At 52.9% G+C, this 17,969-nt stretch overlaps 1 protein-coding gene across 1 annotated transcript in view; it reads left to right on the top strand.

Annotated features, from left to right (window-relative positions):
- The first annotated feature begins 16,591 nt into the window (after positions 1–16,591).
- Positions 16,592–17,969, top strand: part of C1_2H1orf210 (chromosome 1_2 C1orf210 homolog) — a 235,677-nt gene continuing 234,299 nt past the window's right edge. The window contains exon 1 of the mRNA XM_078672358.1: positions 16,592–16,725. The gene's annotated coding sequence lies outside the window, so the exon portion shown is untranslated. The remainder of the gene's footprint in view (positions 16,726–17,969) is intronic.

The raw sequence follows: 17,969 nt of genomic DNA on the forward strand, positions 1-17,969 counted from the left end.
GGGATCTGGGAGGCTGGCGGAGTTAACGTCACTTCCATCCACTCGGCCGCTTCTTCTGGCGAGTCAAAGAAGTATGATTTGTTACTGTGCAGTACCTTAAGACGTGCAGGGAATAGAAGGGCATACTTTAAGTCTCTCTCACGCAACTTGCGTTTCACCCCCAGGAAGGTGGATCTGGCCCGTTGGACCGTGGGCGTGAAGTCAGGATATATGGAGATATTTTTGTCTTCATAGCGGATCGGCGCCTTCTCCCGGGCCACACGTAGCACAGTGTCTCGGTCCTTGTAGTGGAGGAGGCGCGCGATCAAAGGGCGTGGGGGCGCTCCTGGCTGCGGTGGTTTGGACGGCATCCTGTGTGCCCTCTCCACGCTGTACAGTGCGGTGAGGTCCTGTGGTCCCACTAGTTGACGGAGCCAGTCTTCCACAAATTGGGTGGGGTTCCTCCCCTCGCTGCGTTCTGGAATGCCCAAGATGCGGACGTTATTGCGGCGGGCACGTCCTTCCGCATCATCCACCTTGTCCCATAGCTGCCGTAACTGTTTTTCTACGCCTTCCAGTTTTGTAGAGTGCTCTGTTTGTTGGGGTATGAGGTCATTCAGTGCGAGTTTCTGTTCGGAGACCCTCTCTGCAAGTTTATTGTGGTCCGCACGAAGCAATGGCAGAGGTTCGCTGACACTTGGGCAGGGCCCTTCGCCATATTGTCTATACGCGTTTCCAGTGCCTCCCTTGTGGCTCGTATTTCGTTGAGGATAAGATCTAGTTTGGCGTCCTGGGACTCTTTCCCAGTCGGTGGGATGACGTCCATGTTCGAGGAGGAAAGAGGGTCCTCTGATCCGGTGGACTGCATGTCCGCCGATGCACCGGGGTCCTGGGTTCTGCGCCAGTGTCGTCCCATCGACCTAGTATGCAGGGCGGCGCTGGGGTGGTCGCGTTTCCGTCAGCCGATGACAGGTCCCCAGGGCACTGCGCTGTGCGCTGTGGATCCCCACGTGGTCACTGAAATCCCAGCGGAGAAGGCGTTGGGAGGGGTGCCCCCCAGGTGTCGGACAGGGTCAAGCGTGGTGCAGAAGAGGTGGCACGTCCGGTCTGCTTGTCGCTGTATCGTGGGTAACCCTTTAGTAGTTGCCGCAGTGATCCTGGCGTGGCGGCAGGTATGGGCACGTGGCTGCAGGAGGGGGGAGGAGGGGGGAAACTCCAGTGGCAGAACAGTGGTATGGCGCTTCACACTTGTCCCAGCGAGGGCTGCTTTCGCAGTCTGTAGCGTGCCACTCGGGTGCCCCCGTGACTGGACCCCTTCACGCAGTTCTGTGACCCCAGAGGTAGCGTGGCTGTAGGTGTCGTGAGGACGCCTCGTCCCTACCTCGGATCCTCGTCTCCTCAGCTGCTCCCCACGGAGCCTCTGCCGGTCAGGGCGTAGGCAAGATGGCGCCCGCGTCGCTTCTCCAGCACGAAGGCCCGCCGGGCCGCCGTCGATGGCACACGCAGTTACATCAGGGCCCAGGTCTCTAGTGTCCCCCACTCAGCTTACTCAGTGATCCCAGGAGCTTGCCGCTGGCGCCCCCTCAGTATTCCAGAAGGCGCAGCGCAGACCGGCGCTTCTCTGGTTACAAGTCGGATATTCGGGGCAGTGTGGGTCTCGGTTGTCCGCCGGCGATGTAGGAGCCGGTCTGGGGGGTGCAGGATGAGCCGCCGGTCCTCCGGCTGCAATGTGTATAGGTCCGTGCCCTGGCGCCCCGCCGGCGCCCCACCGGTGGCTCGCCGGTAGTCAGCGGCAGCCAGGTCCCAGGGACAATTGAGGCCACGGCTTCTCCCCGCGTGGCAGGCCCCAGCGGTCACCGCTGCTCTCCCAGGTCGTAGGCGGCACCCGATGAGGTCCGCGCGCATTTACTGCCCACCGCTCACTTGCCGCAGGTCCGGGCGAAAGGTTGGGGTGGTTGCATTAAGGGTAAACGGGATCAATAGCGAGTATAACAGGGCGAAAGACGGAGCTACTGCGCTACACTGCCGCCATGCACGGCTCTTGGCCACGCCCCCCCTGAGCTCGGCAACACTTAACATTACTTATGGACATACTTTGTGGTGGGTACAACTCGCGGTGGTTCATAAGTGTGATGGTTTCAGGTAGAGGCTGCAGTACTCAGTAAGTAAAGAAGGTTTCTGGTTTGCATAAATTATGAAGGCAAGAGATCCTGTTGTGTAGTTCCTATATAACCTATACAGGATCTGCGCATTTGGATAACATAAACTGTGGGACTGGTGGCAGACTGATTCCGTGCACCCCCACGGGGTATGTTAGTCTGTCTGTATCAGCTAGCTCACAGTGTCACTATAGTCTTGTCTTACCAAGGAGAGAATAGATTCTGGCAACCTCAGAACATCACAATCCTGATCCCTCAGGACCGTGGAAACAATGTACTACCTTTTGCTCAGTCACTCGTGCTTACTTAGTTTGTCTCAGAGAGATACACTGATTAAAACAAGCTGGGCATTTTCAATAATCATTTATTGAACAGTTGTTATTCTGGTGTAAAATACATGTGCTTCAACAACCGTTAGACAGTATAAGATGTAAATGATCAACAGTACTATGAAAGTAAAAGGATGGTACAGTTCTACCATCGTACTAAAATCATGACTACATTCAAGTATATAAAACACATGGTAAAAGATGAATACTCCTACGATGCTACCCTATCTAGATGTACCTAAGTGTACCTAGCATGGGTATAGATGTTAAGCCAAGAATCCCTCTAGGATTTAGTCAACCCCATTAGCTTAAGTGAGAGTGTGGGACCCCATCATGGTCTCAAGTTGAACACCCAGTAATTGATGTTTCAGACAACAGTGAGCTGGAGTGTCTGCATGCAGGAACCTCAGCGTCTCTGGTCCGGGAAGGCTCCATCTCCTCCAGTTATCTTAGCAAGATGTGATGTATATATACCCATAGATCTCCCTAGGGGTCCTACCATGCTGTGTTACTGTGTCGGCCGAAGGATGATGTCGGGCCTGAATTTGTACATAGATTTTATACAGGAGGTGGTAGTCCTGCTGTGCTTCCAAGAGTCCTCATGCATAATATATGAGATTTCGAACTAGGGAAAACCCGCGTTCTGAATGCCGTGTAATATCTAGGTAAAAGGTCAGTCCCTGTAAACCGTGACAAGTGTAATGTAGGGAGAGAATATAGGTGAAGGGTAACGAGTTTACAGATGTATATATTATAGTACTTATATGGAATATAATAATCCCAGGGAAGCCCTGGTTTGTGCCTTAGGACAGCCTGTGTCTCGCTTGTGTTTGTGTTGACTAATATTTAGAAGCCTCAAATAGGTCTGCTCTAGCCTTCCCCCTTCTACCTCACCACCAAGACCTGTAACACTCTGTGCCTGCCCCTTAGGCAATCAGCATCGCTGACAATTCAGGAAGGTCTTCAAGACCGGGCTCTTCGAATGATCCTCCACCCAATCTGACCAGCAGCCCCCTCCCCTGGTGCCTTGAGACCCTCATGGGTGAGTAGTCACACTTTACAAGTCTCTGATTGATTGATTGGTTGTGCACACTTCCATTAACCCATGGCTACTGATGGGAGCAACAGACATTCTGGGCCTCAGGGTGCCCTGTGGCTGTTAGTGAGTTGTGGTGTGGTGTTTCCAAAGGTAACGCTGTCTCCATCCTCCTCACTTGAGTGCTTGGATCTCCACTCCAGCCACAGGGATGAATGAGATATACCTGCACTGTCTGGAGAAGACACATCAGCCTCTGTCCTGTGCCATGCCACAACCAGGGGCCTGTCACATGGATCCCACTGCCTTCATTCCTCAGACTCATCCACAGAAGCAGCCCTGCTACTGTGCATGTACCACATGCGTGCAAGATGTCAACACAAGGTTCTGGGTTTCACAAAACAAAGGGACAATGCACAAGAAGGGTCACTAGGCAGGACTCTCACTGACGCAGATAAAAAAGGTCTGTTCACATGAAGTAGACACAAACCATGGTACGTTGCCACCACCGGTTTATGCGTTACATCCAGGACAGGGACCACAACCCACTCCTTAGTGTGAGGTCCTGTGTGGCATCCCTCCAGGTCACATGATAAGTTCTGGACTTTGCATTGTTAGGGACAGACTTAAGCGTCTGCACACACTTTGCATTAGCGTGATTGCAGGACAGACATAAAAGGTAGGATACCAGGTTCACATGCTGTTGGGTACTCTTGGCAGGGGGCTAATTCCCCTTGTAGGGGACATTCTGTTCCTAACATATACCCAGTCATAAAGAAAAGATTTGCTTGCATGAGGCCCAGTTTCTTGCAGTGTCTAACGGACCCTCAAGGAATTATTAGTCATGCTTCTTTTTGAGCCCGTTGGAAATTTGTCCTTTCTGCAGGGTCACCTTGGATTATTTTTGCTGTTTTGCTGAACCCTATTTTTGCTGCTTGTAGAACTCTGTGTACTTTACCTCTGCTAACCAGTGGTAAAATGTTTGTGTTCTAACTTTCAACATGGTAAAGTTGGTTTATTCCTTATTGGCACATTTAATTTCCTCATGAGTCCTTGGTATATGGTACCAAGTGTATCAGAGCCTGTTAATTAAATGCTACCAGTGTACTACATGGTTCATTTTGCCATCTGCTGCAGTGGCAATGTGTAGCATGTCTTCAGCCCTCCCAGTGTGGCCTGGATGTGCAATTGTCAAACTGCAAGTTCGACCTGTCAAAATAGTCCTTTTTGACAGGCCTAACCCTTCCTTTTAAATATTAGTAAGTCACCCTATGCAGGCTTTATTGCCCAGAAGGCAGGGTGTGTGGTATTTAAAAGTAGTTAGTGTTAAATGTGATGTTTGACATGTCCTTACAGTGAAAGCCTGCACCCTCTCATGTGATGTCCCACAGCCAGACTTGTCTTCATCACTGTGGGCCTCTGGTTGACATTATAGTCAGTCCTGCGTATTGTCAAGACCTGCTTGACGGGTCTGGTGGGGTTTTTCATATGACACTTGGAGCACTCTTTAAGGAGCCCTCCCCTGACACAGGCAGAGGTTCGCTGACACTTGGGCAGGGCCCTTCTTTTGTTCTCAGGCCAGAAAGGCCCCAGCACAGCTGGCTTCTTTTTTGATATAACAGTGCCAAAACCTGTTTGACAGGTCTTGTTAGTTTATATATAGCATTTAGGCCTATCATTGTATGTGTATACACTGTCTGATTGTTGGAAGCTCAGCTTTGTTTTATTAAACTTCTATCTCATAGTTTGTTGGTGGTACCAGGACTGCCTGAAATTGGATTTTAATGTTAGTTTTAGATGTGGGAGGACACTAGGATTACTATTGTATACTCCCCACAAACACCCAGCCCTCAGACCCCAAGTTAATTGTTGCCAAAGGCTTCATCCATCTTGAAAATGCTCACAGACAGTAGGATTAGCCCTAAGAACCATTACCCCCTTCATTAAGACACACCAGGGGTCATTCCCACCCTGTAGCTGTAACAGTGATAAATGTTTCATCTCCAGGCACTCACTTAAGAACACTCCTGGGCCTAAGCAAGATATGACAATGACTGACCCTGCTGTCTGCAACCTAAGAACTGCCCTGGAGGACTGGACCGTATCTCTCTTGCATCCAGGACAAAGAAGTGTGCTTCAAGGGTTGTAAGACTGACCTCCTGTTAAAGGTACAGGGATGCAAGAAGCTACTAGTGCCATTTTCCTGCAACTTCCCCGCTGCCCACTGTCAACAGGACCTGAACTGGACCCTCCTGTTTGCCCCTGGCAACAACCCTGTGAGTCTCTAAGTGTCTCCCTGAGCTCATGGGGGTTTTTAGAAGTGAACTCCTCTGCTGGATTGGGGCTTAAAGGACTAAAGGCAGAAGGCAAAACCTTTAACCAGGGTGAACCTGGTTAGAGTACAACCCCTGCGCTTTTGTGGTCAGTGTCAAATTGTGCCTGGGTACCCGAATATTGACTATTTTTGGCACTTTGTGTTTCTTGACACTGTCCCAAGTTAAAACTTTTAAATTCATATTTTCGGTTCCCTATATTAGATCTTTATCTTTTTGTTTATTTAATTTCACTCTATTTTTCTAATTCATTTTGGAATTTTTACTGTTTTGCATTTCAACTCTATTAGTGCTTTAGTAGTGTAGAAATACCTAACACATTATTTCTACATTATGTATGTCTGATCTGTGCCATAGCTACTGTCACTTGAGCTTGGGTTAATTCAGTGAGTCTAGATTTTCACCCTAGCAAGGATTGTGGTTATTAGGTCAGGTGGGCACCTTCCCCCTTAACTAGCAACCCAATTTCTTACAGAGCCTGTCAAATATCACCTTTAATCCTCACTTTTCTAAATCTATATCTTCTCTAAATCTTTCAAAAAGAGACCTTCTCTAATTTTCTCAACATCCTACACTTTCTCACCATCCCAACACTCTTATACACAGCGTCCCACAGCTTGCCACCACTCAGCCTCTCATGCGCTGTTACACATGAGTAACACATGAATATGTATGTATTTATGTGTGTGGTTTAATACAGCACAAATAGGACCTGAGGCATTTATAGCACTTCACAGTGGAGGATATCGTTTACATAGATAAATACAGACACAATGTATATCTACAAAAAAGCATACATAAGAAGCAAAAAGGACTAACTAAAGCAGAAGCCTGCTGGGGGGAAGGTAGAGGTCAGTGATAAAGACACAGCAATTCACCAAAATAAGATGGTTCACCGGGATCAATAAAAACTAACGGAACTACTTTGAAATATAAAAGTCAGAGCGGGTGAATAAAGCATAAAGTTAATAATTGAATAGTTTAAGATGAAAAGAAGGACAGCATTCAATAGTAAGGCCGGAGAAAAGGACAAGGATTGGCAAAGACAGTAGATCTTGCTTTTAAACATTTATAGGGTGAGTGCCTACTTATTTGCTTCCCCAGTGCCTGTTTGCGTTGAGATTTCCCCAAAGTTTTTTTTAAAGTTGAATTGGCACCGGCAGCGCTGCACATCATGGACAGGCGTCCATCTTGCAATGCTTTGTCTATGCGACAAAATAACATTGCAAGATGGTCTGTGCATATGTATGCATTTACAGGCTTCGTTACGCACCAGATGCCATTTTAGAACTTTTTTATTCTCATTTAACTTTCTATGAGGAGAACAGCCATTACAACGCGGGGATTACCCGCACTACCATTACAACGCGGGGATTACAACGAAAGTCGTTACAACGACTTTCGCTGGAGGGTGCTGTTGGATAGGGAATAGTTTAATTTTCTATCCAACACCTTACCTACTGTCAACGTGGGCTGGAGTTGGAATAGAAAATTAAACTATTCCACTATCCAGCACCCTCCAGCGAAAGTCGTTGTAACGACTTTCGTTGTAATCCTCGCGTTGTAATGGCATGCGGCGTAAATGCAAGTGTTGTAATGACATACAACCTTCTATGATGACTAATGGCCTTTTTTGAACAGTAAATTTAACAAAGAATGTATGCGGAAATGCAAACAAGTAGGAGCAAAGGTCCTTGTGGCAGAGTGCAACTTCCGGGCCCTGACAAAAAAGTGTATAATTAAAAAACTAAATGAAAATGAAGGGATAAAGCATATAGCAGGAAACAGAAGGGGGCTGAGGAAAGAAGGAATAGTGAACACAGGGACAGGGCCGGCTTTAGCACTGGTGGCGCCCTGTGCAAGAATGTTTCTGGGCCCCCCAATAACCGCCTCTGTTATGGATTCCCTCACTACCACCGTTTAACAGTTCCCCTCAAGTCTCCATAACCACTCTCTCTCAGATGCGTTTAATTCGTTTCATAGATCTGTTGCTGCTCATTCTACTTTAGAGTGTCAGAGCACTTTACATCACAAACACTGCACAGAGACAATTAATCATAATTTCCTAAAATCTTTCTCCTTCTTTCATCCTCAGTCTAACTACTCAACCCCTCTCTATCTACTTCTTCAACTCTCCTCATCCTCTTTACATGATTTCAGAATTTTTCTTTATCCTTACCCACTCGTGAAACTTCTAATGCCTTATTCTATGTTAACAAATTGCTCTATATTGTTCTGTTCTTGATGTTTAACTTATCCTGTAAAGCGCTCTGCTACTCTTGGGTCCAGCTAGCGCTATATAAAACCTTTTAAATAAATAAATAAAATAAATAAATAAGAGGGCTACAAGGTACAGGTGTCACATCATCCATTCTGGTAGACAGTATAGTTTAATAATGCTTGGCCTGGAGAAGCACAAACTCTGAATTTAAAACTTGACCCGTCATTGCCTGGTCTCTTCAGTCTTGGCCCTCTCCTCTGTTGATGTCTGGCTCTCACTGCCTGGTCTCTTGGGTCTTGGCCCTCTCCTCTGTTGATGCCTGGCTGTCACTGCCTGGTCTCTTCTGTCTTTGTTGATGCCTGGCTGTCGCTGGCTAGTCTCTTCAGTCTTGGCGCTCTCCTCTGTTGATGCCTGGCTCTCACTGCCTGGTCTCTTCAGTCTTGGCCCAATCCTCTGTTTATGCCTGGCTCTCACTGCCTGGTCTCTTCAGTCTTGGCGCTCTCCACTGTTGATGCCTGGCTCTCACTGCCTGGTCTCTTCAGTCTTGGCCCTCTCCTCTGTTGATGCCTGGCTTTCACTGCCTGGTCTCTTAGATCTTGGCCCACTTCTCTGTTAATGCCTGGCTTTCACTGCCTGGCCTCTTCGGTCTTTGTTGATGCCTGGCTGTCACTGGCTGGTCTCTTGGGTCTTCACTTTCTCCTCTATCGATGCCTGGCTGTCACTGCCTTGTCTCTTGAGTCTTGGCATTCTCCCCTGTTTATACCTGGCTTTCACTGCCTGGTCTCTTGAGTCTTGGCCCTCTCCTCTGATGATGCCTGGCTATCACTTCCTGGTATCTTCGGTCTTTGTTGATGCCTGGCTGTCACTGCCTGGTCTCTTGGGTCTTCACTCTGTCCTCTGTCGATGCCTGACTGTCAATGCCTGGTCTCTTGGGTCTTGTCCATCTCCTCTGTTGGTGTCTGGCTCTCACTGCCTGGTCTCTTGGGTCTTGGCCCTCTCCTCTGTTGATGCCTGGCTCTCACTTCCTGGTTTCTTGGGTCTTGGCCCTCTCCTCTGTTGATGCCTGGCTGTCACTGGCTGGTCTCTTGAGTCTTGTCCCTCTCCTCTGTGGTGATGCCTGGCTGTCACTGCCTGGTCTCTTAAGTCTGTGGCCTCTCCTCAGTTGATGCCTGGCTGTCACTGCCTGGTCTCTTGGGTCTTTGTTGGTGCCTGGCTGTCACTGCCTGGTCTCTTGAGTCTTGGCCCTCTCCTCTGTCGATGCCTGGCTGTCACTGCCTGGTCTCTTGAGTCTTGGCCCTCTCCTCTGTCGATGCCTGGCTGTCACTGCCTGGTCTCTTGAGTCTTGGCCCTCTCCTCTGTCGATGCCTGGCTGTCACTGCCTGATCTCTTGGGTCTTGGCCCTCTCCTCTGTTGATGCTTGGCTGTCACTGCCTGGTCTCTTCAGTCTTGGCCCTCTCTTCTGTTGATTCCTGGCTGTCACTGCCTGGTCTCTTGGGTCTTCACTCTCTCCTCTGTCGATGCCTTGCTCTCACTGTCTGGTCTCTTGGGTCTTTTTTGATGACTGGCTGGTCTCTTGGGTCTTCACTCTCTCCTATGCCAATGCCTGGCTGTCACTGCCCGGTGTCTTGGGTCTTGGCCCTCTCCTCTGTTGATACCTGGCTGTCACTGGCTGGTCTCTTGAGTCTTGGCTCTCTCCTCCGTTGATGCGTGGCTGTCACTGCCTGGTCTCCTGGGTCTTTGTTGCTGCCTGGCTGTCAATGCCTGGTCTCTTGGGTCTTCGCTCTCTCCTCTGTTGATGCTTGGCTGTCACTGCCTGGTCTCTTGGGTCTTGGCCCTCTCCTCTGTTGATGCTTGGCTGTCACTGCCTGGTCTCCTGGGTCTTTGTTGATGCCTGGCTGTCACTGCCTGGTCTCTTGAGTCTGTGGCCTCTCCTCAGTTGATGCCTGGCTGTCACTTCCTGGTCTCTTGAGTCTTGGCCCTCTCCACTGTGGATGCCTGGCTCTCCCTGCCTGGTCTCTTGGGTCTTGGCCCTCTCCTCTGTCGATGCCTGGCTGTCACTGCCTGGTCTCTTGGGTCTTTGTTGGTGTCTGGCTGTCACTGCCTGGTCTCTTGAGTCTTGGCCCTCTCCTCTGTGGATGCCTGGCTCTCCCTGCCTGGTCTCTTGGGTCTTGGCCCTCTCCTCTGTCGATGCCTGGCTGGCACTGCCTGGTCTCTTGGGTCTTTGTTGGTGCCTGGCTGTCACTGCCTGGTCTCGTCTTGGCCCTCTCCTCTGTCGATGCCTGGCTGTCACTGCCTGATCTCTTGGGTCTTGGCTCTCTCCTCTGTTGATGCCTGGCTGTCACTGCCTGGTCTCTTCGGTCTTTGTTGATGCCTGGCTGTCACTGGCTGGTCTCTTGGGTCTTGGCCCTCTCCTCTGTTGATGCCTGGCTGTCACTGCCTGGTCTCTTCGGTCTTTGTTGATGCCTGGCTGTCACTGGCTGGTCTCTTGGGTCTTCACTCTCTCCTAAGCTGATGCCTGGCTATCACTGCCTGGTCTCTTGAGTCTTGGCCCTCTCCTCTGTTGATACCTGGCTGTCACTGGCTGGTCTCTTGAGTCTTGGCTCTCTCCTCTGTTGATGCTTGGCGGTTACTGACTGGTCTCCTGGGTCTTTGTTGATGCCTGGCTGTCACTGCCTGGTCTCTTGGGTCTTGGCTCTCTCCTCTGTTGATGCTTGGCTGTCACTGCCTGATCTCCTGGGTCTTTGTTGATACCTGGCTGTCACTGCCTTGTCTCTTGAGTCTGTGGCCTCTCCTCAGTTGATGCTTGGCTGTCACTGCCTGGTCTCTTGAGTCTTGACCCTCTCCTCTGTGGTTGCCTGACTCTCACTGCCTGGTCTCTTGGGTCTTAGCCCTCTCCTCTGTCGATGCCTGGCTGTCACTGCCTGGTCTCTTGGCTCTTTGTTGGTGCCTGGCTGTCACTGCTTGGTCTCTTGAGTCTTGGCCCTCTCCTCTGTCGATGCCTGGCTGTCACTGCCTGATCTCTTGGGTCTTGGCTCTCTCCTCTGTTGATGCTTGGCTGTCACTGCCTGGTCTCTTGGGTCTTGGCCCTCTCCTCTGTTGATACCTGGCTGTCACTGCCTGGTCTCCTGGGTCTTTGTTGATGCCTGGCTGTCACTGCCTGGTCTCTTGAGTCTTGGCCCTCTCCTCTGTTGATGCTTGGCTGTCACTGCCTGGTCTCTTGGGTCTTGGCCCTCTCCCCTGTTGATGCCTGGCTGTCACTGGCTGGTCTCTTCAGTCTTGGCTCTCTCCTCTGTTGATGCTTGGCTGTCACTGCCTGGTCTCTTGGGTCTTGGCCCTCTCCTCTGTTGATGCTTGGCTGTCACTGCCTGGTCTCCTGGGTCTTTGTTGATGCCTGGCTGTCACTGCCTGGTCTCTTGAGTCTTGGCCCTCTCCTCTGTCGATGCCTGGCTGTCACTGCCTGATCTCTTGGGTCTTGGCCCTCTCCTCTGTTGATGCCTGGCTCTCACTGCCTGGTCTCTTGAGTCTTGGCCCACTCCTCTGTCGATGCCTGGCTGTCACTGCCTGATCTCTTGGGTCTTGGCCCTCTCCTCTGTTGATGCTTGGCTGTCACTGCCTGGTCTCCTGGGTCTTTGTTGATGCCTGGCTGTCACTGCCTGGTCTCTTGGGTCTTTGTTGATGCCTGGCTGTCACTGCCTGGTCTCTTGGGTCTTTGTTGATGCCTGGCTGTCACTGCCTGGTCTCTTGAGTCTTGGCCCTCTCCTCTGTCGATGCCTGGCTGTCACTGCCTGATCTCTTGGGTCTTGGCTCTCTCCTCTGTTGATGCTTGGCTGTCACTGCCTGGTCTCTTGGGTCTTGGCCCTCTCCTCTGTTGATACCTGGCTGTCACTGGCTGGTCTCTTGAGTCTTGGCTCTCTCCTCTGTTGATTTTTGGCTGTCACTGCATGGTCTCCTGGGTCTTTGTTGATGCCTGGCTGTCACTGCCTGGTCTATTGGGTCTTTGTTGATGCCTGGCTGTCACTGCCTGGTCTCTTGGGTCTTTGTTGATGCCTGGCTGTCACTGCCTGGTCTCTTGAGTCTTGGTCCTCTCCTCTGTTGATGCCTGGCTGTCACTGCCTGGTCTCTTGAGTCTTGGCCCTCTCCTCTGTTGATGCCTGGCTCTCACTGCCTGGTCTCTTGAGTCTTGGCCCTCTCCTCTGTTGATGCCTGGCTGTCACTGCCTGGTCTCTTGGGTCTTTGTTGATGCCTGGCTGTCACTGCCTGATCTCTTGGGTCCTGGCCCTCTCCTCTGTTGATGCCTGGCTCTCACTGCCTGGTCTCTTGAGTCTTGGCCCTCTCCTCTGTCGATGCCTGGCTGTCACTGCCTGATCTCTTGGGTCTTGTCTCTCTCCTCTGTTGATGCTTGGCTGTCACTGCCTAATCTCTTGGGTCTTGGCCCTCTCCTCTGTTGATACCTGGCTGTCACTGCCTGGTCTCCTGGGTCTTTGTTGATGCCTGGCTGTCACTGCCTGGTCTCTTGGGTCTTTGTTGATGCCTGGCTGTCACTGCCTGGTCTCTTGGGTCATTGTTGATGCCTGGCTGTCACTGCCTGATCTCTGGGGTCTTGGCTCTCTCCTCTGTTGATGCTTGGCTGTCACTGCCTGGTCTCTTGGGTCTTGGCCCTCTCCTCTGTTGATACCTGGCTGTCACTGGCTGGTCTCTTGAGTCTTGGCTCTCTCCTCTGTTGATGCTTGGCTGTCACTGCATGGTCTCCTGGGTCTTTGTTGATGCCTGGCTGTCACTGCCTGGTCTCTTGGGTCTTTGTTGATGCCTGGCTGTCACTGCCTGGTCTCTTGGGTCTTTGTTGATGCCTGGCTGTCACTGCCTGTTCTCTTGAGTCTTGGCCCTCTCCTCTGTCGATGCCTGGCTGTCACTGCCTGATCTCTTGGGTATTGGCCCTCTCCCCTGTTGATGCCTGGCTGTCACTGCCTGGTCTCTTGAGTCTTGGCCCTCTCCTCTGTTGATGCCTGGCTCTCACTGCCTGGTCTCGTGAGTCTTGGCCCTCTCCTCTGTTGATGCCTGGCTCTCACTGCCTGGTCTCTTGAGTCTTGGCCCTCTCCTCTGTTGATGCCTGTCTGTCACTGCCTGGTCTCTTGGGTCTTTGTTGATGCCTGGCTGTCACTGCCTGATCTCTTGGGTCTTGGCCCTCTCCTCTGTTGATGCCTGGCTGTCACTGCCTGGTCTCTTGAGTCTTGGCCCTCTCCTCTGTCGATGCCTGGCTGTCACTGCCTGATCTCTTGGGTCTTGGCTCTCTCCTCTGTTGATGCTTGGATGTCACTGCCTAATCTCTTGGCTCTTGGCCCTCTCCTCTGTTGATACCTGGCTGTCACTGCCTGGTCTCCTGGGTCTTTGTTGATGCCTGGCTGTCACTGCCTGGTCTCTTGGGTCTTTGTTGATGCCTGGCTGTCACTGCCTGGTCTCTTGAGTCTTGGCCCTCTCCCTTGTCGATGCCTGGCTCTCACTGCCTGGTCTCTTGAGTCTTGGCCCTCTCCTCTGTCGATGCCTGGCTGTCACTGCCTGGTCTCTTGGGTCTTGTCTCTCTCCTCTGTCGATGCCTGGCTGTCACTGCCTGGCCTCTTGAGTCTTGGCCCTCTCCTCTGTTGATGCCTGGCTGTCACTGGCTGGTCTCTTGAGTCTTGGCCCTCTCCTCTGTTGATGCCTGGCTCTCACTGCCTGGTCTCTTGAGTCTTGGCCCTCTCCCTTGTCGATGCCTGGCTCTCACTGCCTGGTCTCTTGAGTCTTGGCCCTCTCCTCTGTCGATGCCTGGCTGTCACTGCCTGGTCTCTTGGGTCTTGTCTCTCTCGTCTGTCGATGCCTGGCTGTCACTGCCTGGTCTCTTGAGTCTTGGCCCTCTCCTCTGTTGATGCCTGGCTGTCACTGGCTGGTCTCTTGAGTCTTGGCCCTCTCCTCTGTTGATGCCTGGCTCTCACTGCCTGGTCTCTTGAGTCTTGGCCCTCTCCTCTGTTGGCCAGGCACTGCCTGGTCTCTTGGGTCTTTGTTGATGCCTGGCTGTCACTGCCTGATCTCTTGAGTCTTGGCCCTCTCCTCTGTTGATGCCTGTCTGTCACTGCCTGGTCTCTTGGGTCTTTGTTGATGCCTGGCTGTCACTGCCTGATCTCTTGGGTCTTGGCCCTCTCCTCTGTTGATGCCTGGCTGTCACTGCCTGATCTCTTGAGTCTTGGCCCTCTCCTCTGTTGATGCCTGTCTGTCACTGCCTGGTCTCTTGGGTCTTTGTTGATGCCTGGCTGTCACTGCCTGATCTCTTGGGTCTTGGCCCTCTCCTCTGTTGATGCCTGTCTGTCACTGCCTGGTCTCTTGGGTCTTTGTTGATGCCTGGCTGTCACTGCCTGATCTCTTGGGTCTTGGCCCTCTCCTCTGTTGATGCCTGTCTGTCACTGCCTGGTCTCTTGGGTCTTTGTTGATGCCTGGCTGTCACTGCCTGATCTCTTGGGTCTTGGCCCTCTCCTCTGTCGATGCCTGGCTGTCACTGCCTGGTCTCTTGGGTCTTGGCCCTCTCCTCTGTTGATGCCTGTCTGTCACTGCCTGGTCTCTTGGGTCTTGGCCCTCTCCTCTGTTGATGCCTGTCTGTCACTGCCTGGTCTCTTGGGTCTTTGTTGATGCCTGGCTGTCACTGCCTGATCTCTTGGGTCTTGGCCCTCTCCTCTGTTGATGCCTGGCTGTCACTGCCTGGTCTCTTGGGTCTTTGTTGATGCCTGGCTGTCACTGCCTGATCTCTTGGGTCTTGGCCCTCTCCTCTGTTGATGCCTGTCTGTCACTGCCTGGTCTCTTGGGTCTTTGTTGATGCCTGGCTGTCACTGCCTGATCTCTTGGGTCTTGGCCCTCTCCTCTGTTGATGCCTGGCTGTCACTGCCTGGTCTCTTGGGTCTTTGTTGATGCCTGGCTGTCACTGCCTGATCTCTTGGGTCTTGGCCCTCTCCTCTGTTGATGCCTGGCTGTCACTGCCTGGTCTCTTGAGTCTTGGCCCTCTCCTCTGTTGATGCCTGGCTGTCACTGCCTGGTCTCTTGAGTCTTGGCTCTCTCCTCTGTTGATGCTTGGCTGTCACTGCCTGATCTCTTGAGTCTTGGCCCTCTCCTCTGTTGATGCCTGTCTGTCACTGCCTGGTCTCTTGGGTCTTTGTTGATGCCTGGCTGTCACTGCCTGATCTCTTGGGTCTTGGCCCTCTCCTCTGTTGATGCCTGTCTGTCACTGCCTGGTCTCTTGGGTCTTTGTTGATGCCTGGCTGTCACTGCCTGATCTCCTGGGTCTTGGCCCTCTCCTCTGTTGATGCCTGTCTGTCACCGCCTGGTCTCTTGGGTCTTTGTTGATGCCTGGCTGTCACTGCCTGATCTCTTGGGTCTTGGCCCTCTCCTCTGTTGATGCCTGTCTGTCACTGCCTGGTCTCTTGGGTCTTTGTTGATGCCTGGCTGTCACTGCCTGATCTCTTGGGTCTTGGCCCTCTCCTCTGTTGATGCCTGGCTGTCACTGCCTGGTCTCTTGGGTCTTTGTTGATGCCTGGCTGTCACTGCCTGATCTCTTGGGTCTTGGCCCTCTCCTCTGGTCATGCCCGGCTCTCACTGCCTCTAACTTGACCCTGTCCTCTGTTTAGGTCTATGGTGTCTGTCTCTCAGTGGTGTCTGTCTCTGCTCAGACCAGGCAGTCACTGCCTGTCTCTCGCCTCTGTGCTCTAGTGATGTCTAGCTGACACCGATGCTGCCTGTCTCTGCCCCAGTGGCTGTCACTGCCCCAGCGGCTGTCTCTGCCTGTCTCTTGCCCTTGTCCTCCATCTAGTGATGTCTAGCTGACACCCATGCTGCCTGTCTCTGCCCCGCTGCCTGTCTCTGCCCCGCTGCCTGTCTCTGCCCCGCTGCTTGTCTCTGCCCCGGTGGCTGTCACTGCCTGTCTCTTGCCCCTGTGCTCTATCTAGTGATGTCTAGCTGACACCCATGCTGCCTGTCTCTGCCCCGCTGCCTGTCTCTGCCCCGCTGCCTGTCTCTGCCCCGGTGGCTGTCTCTGCTTGTCTCTGCCCCGGTGGCTGTCACTGCCTGTCTCTTGCCCCTGTCCTCTATCTAGTGATGTCTAGCTGACACCCATGCTGCCTGTCTCTGCCCCGCTGCCTGTCTCTGCCCCAGCGGCTGTCTCTGCCTGTCTCTTGCCCCTGTCCTCCATCTAGTGATGTCTAGCTGACACCCATGCTGCCTGTCTCTGCCCCGCTCCCTGTCTCTGCCCCGGTGGCTGTCTCTGCTTGTCTCTGCCCCGGTGGCTGTCACTGCCTGTCTCTTGCCCCTGTCCTCTATCTAGTGATGTCTAGCTGACACCCATGCTGCCTGTCTCTGCCCCGCTGCCTGTCTCTGCCCCGCTGCCTGTCTCTGACCCGGTGGCTGTCTCTGCCCAGGCGGCTGTCTCTGCTCTCACTCCCTCTGTGTCCCCGTGAGCTCCCGCAGTTACTGTTTAACCAGCCCCCCCCCCCCACCCCCCTCCACCCACCTTTGCACCTCTCACAGGCCCCGCCCCCACCTCGGGAGAGGAAGTGAGAGAGCCGAGGAGAGAAGGCGAGAGACGGACACGCACCGACCACGGGACCGAGAGAGCCGGGGACGAGCCAGGAGGCACCCCTCGGGACCCCAGGAGTCGGTGAGTAGAGCCAGGGCCCAGAGACAGGGGCCCCTGGAGGGTCCCAAGCACCCCCGGGCGATGAGAGCTGAGGGCACCCGGGCAGGTGCAGCGGAGGGGCCGGGGCTGGCAGAATGCACCTGTAGAAAGAGACAGCCGGACAAGGAGAGAGGCCAGGCTGGAAAGTGCACCTGTAGAAAGAGACAACTGGAGAGAGAGAGGCCAGGCTGGAAGAGTGCACCTGTAGAAAGAGACAACTGGAGAGAGAGAGGCCAGGCTGGAAGAGTGCACCTGTAGAAAGAGACAACTGGAGAGAGAGAGGCCAGGCTGGAAGAGTGCACCTGTAGAAAGAGACAACTGGAGAGAGAGAGGCCAGGCTGGAAGAGTGCACCTGTAAGAAAGAGACAGCCGGACAAGGAGAGAGGCCTGGGCTGGCAGGGTGCACCCGTAGAAAGAGAAAACTGGGGAGAGAGAGGTCAGGCTGGAAGAGTGCACCTGTAGAAAGAGACAGCCGGACAAAGAGAGAGGTCAGGCTGGAAGAGTGCACCTGTAAGAAAGAGACAGCCGGACAAAGAGAGAGGCCAGGCTGGAAGAGTGCACCTGTAGAAAGAGACAGCCGGCCAGAGAGAGGCCGGTCAGGCATAGCGCACCTGTTGAAAGAGACAGGCAGAAGCTAGGCTGGAAGAGTGCACCCATAGAAAGAGACAGCCGAGCAGAGAGAGGCCAGGCTGGAAGAGTGCACCCGTATAAAGAGACAGCCGTACAAAGAGAGAGGCCAGGCTGGAAGAGTGCACCTGTAGAAAGAGACAGCCGGCCAGAGAGAGGCCGGTCAGGCATAGCGCACCTGTTGAAAGAGACAGGCAGAAGCTAGGCTGGAAGAGTGCACCCATAGAAAGAGACAGCCGAGCAGAGAGAGGCCAGGCTGGAAGAGTGCACCCGTATAAAGAGACAGCCGGACAAAGAGAGAGGCCAGGCTGGAAGAGTGCACCTGTAGAAAGAGACAGCCGGCCAGAGAGAGGCCGGTCAGGCATAGCGCACCTGTTGAAAGAGACAGGCAGAAGCTAGGCTGGAAGAGTGCACCCATAGAAAGAGACAGCCGAGCAGAGAGAGGCCAGGCTGGAAGAGTGCACCCGTATAAAGAGACAGCCGTACAAAGAGAGAGGCCAGGCTGGAAGAGTGCACCTGTAGAAAGAGACAGCCGGCCAGAGAGAGGCCGGTCAGGCATAGCGCACCTGTTGAAAGAGACAGGCAGAAGCTAGGCTGGA

The sequence above is a fragment of the Lissotriton helveticus genome, chromosome 1_2, assembly GCF_964261635.1.
Source record: "Lissotriton helveticus chromosome 1_2, aLisHel1.1, whole genome shotgun sequence".
NCBI classification, from domain to species: Eukaryota; Metazoa; Chordata; class Amphibia; order Caudata; family Salamandridae; genus Lissotriton; species Lissotriton helveticus.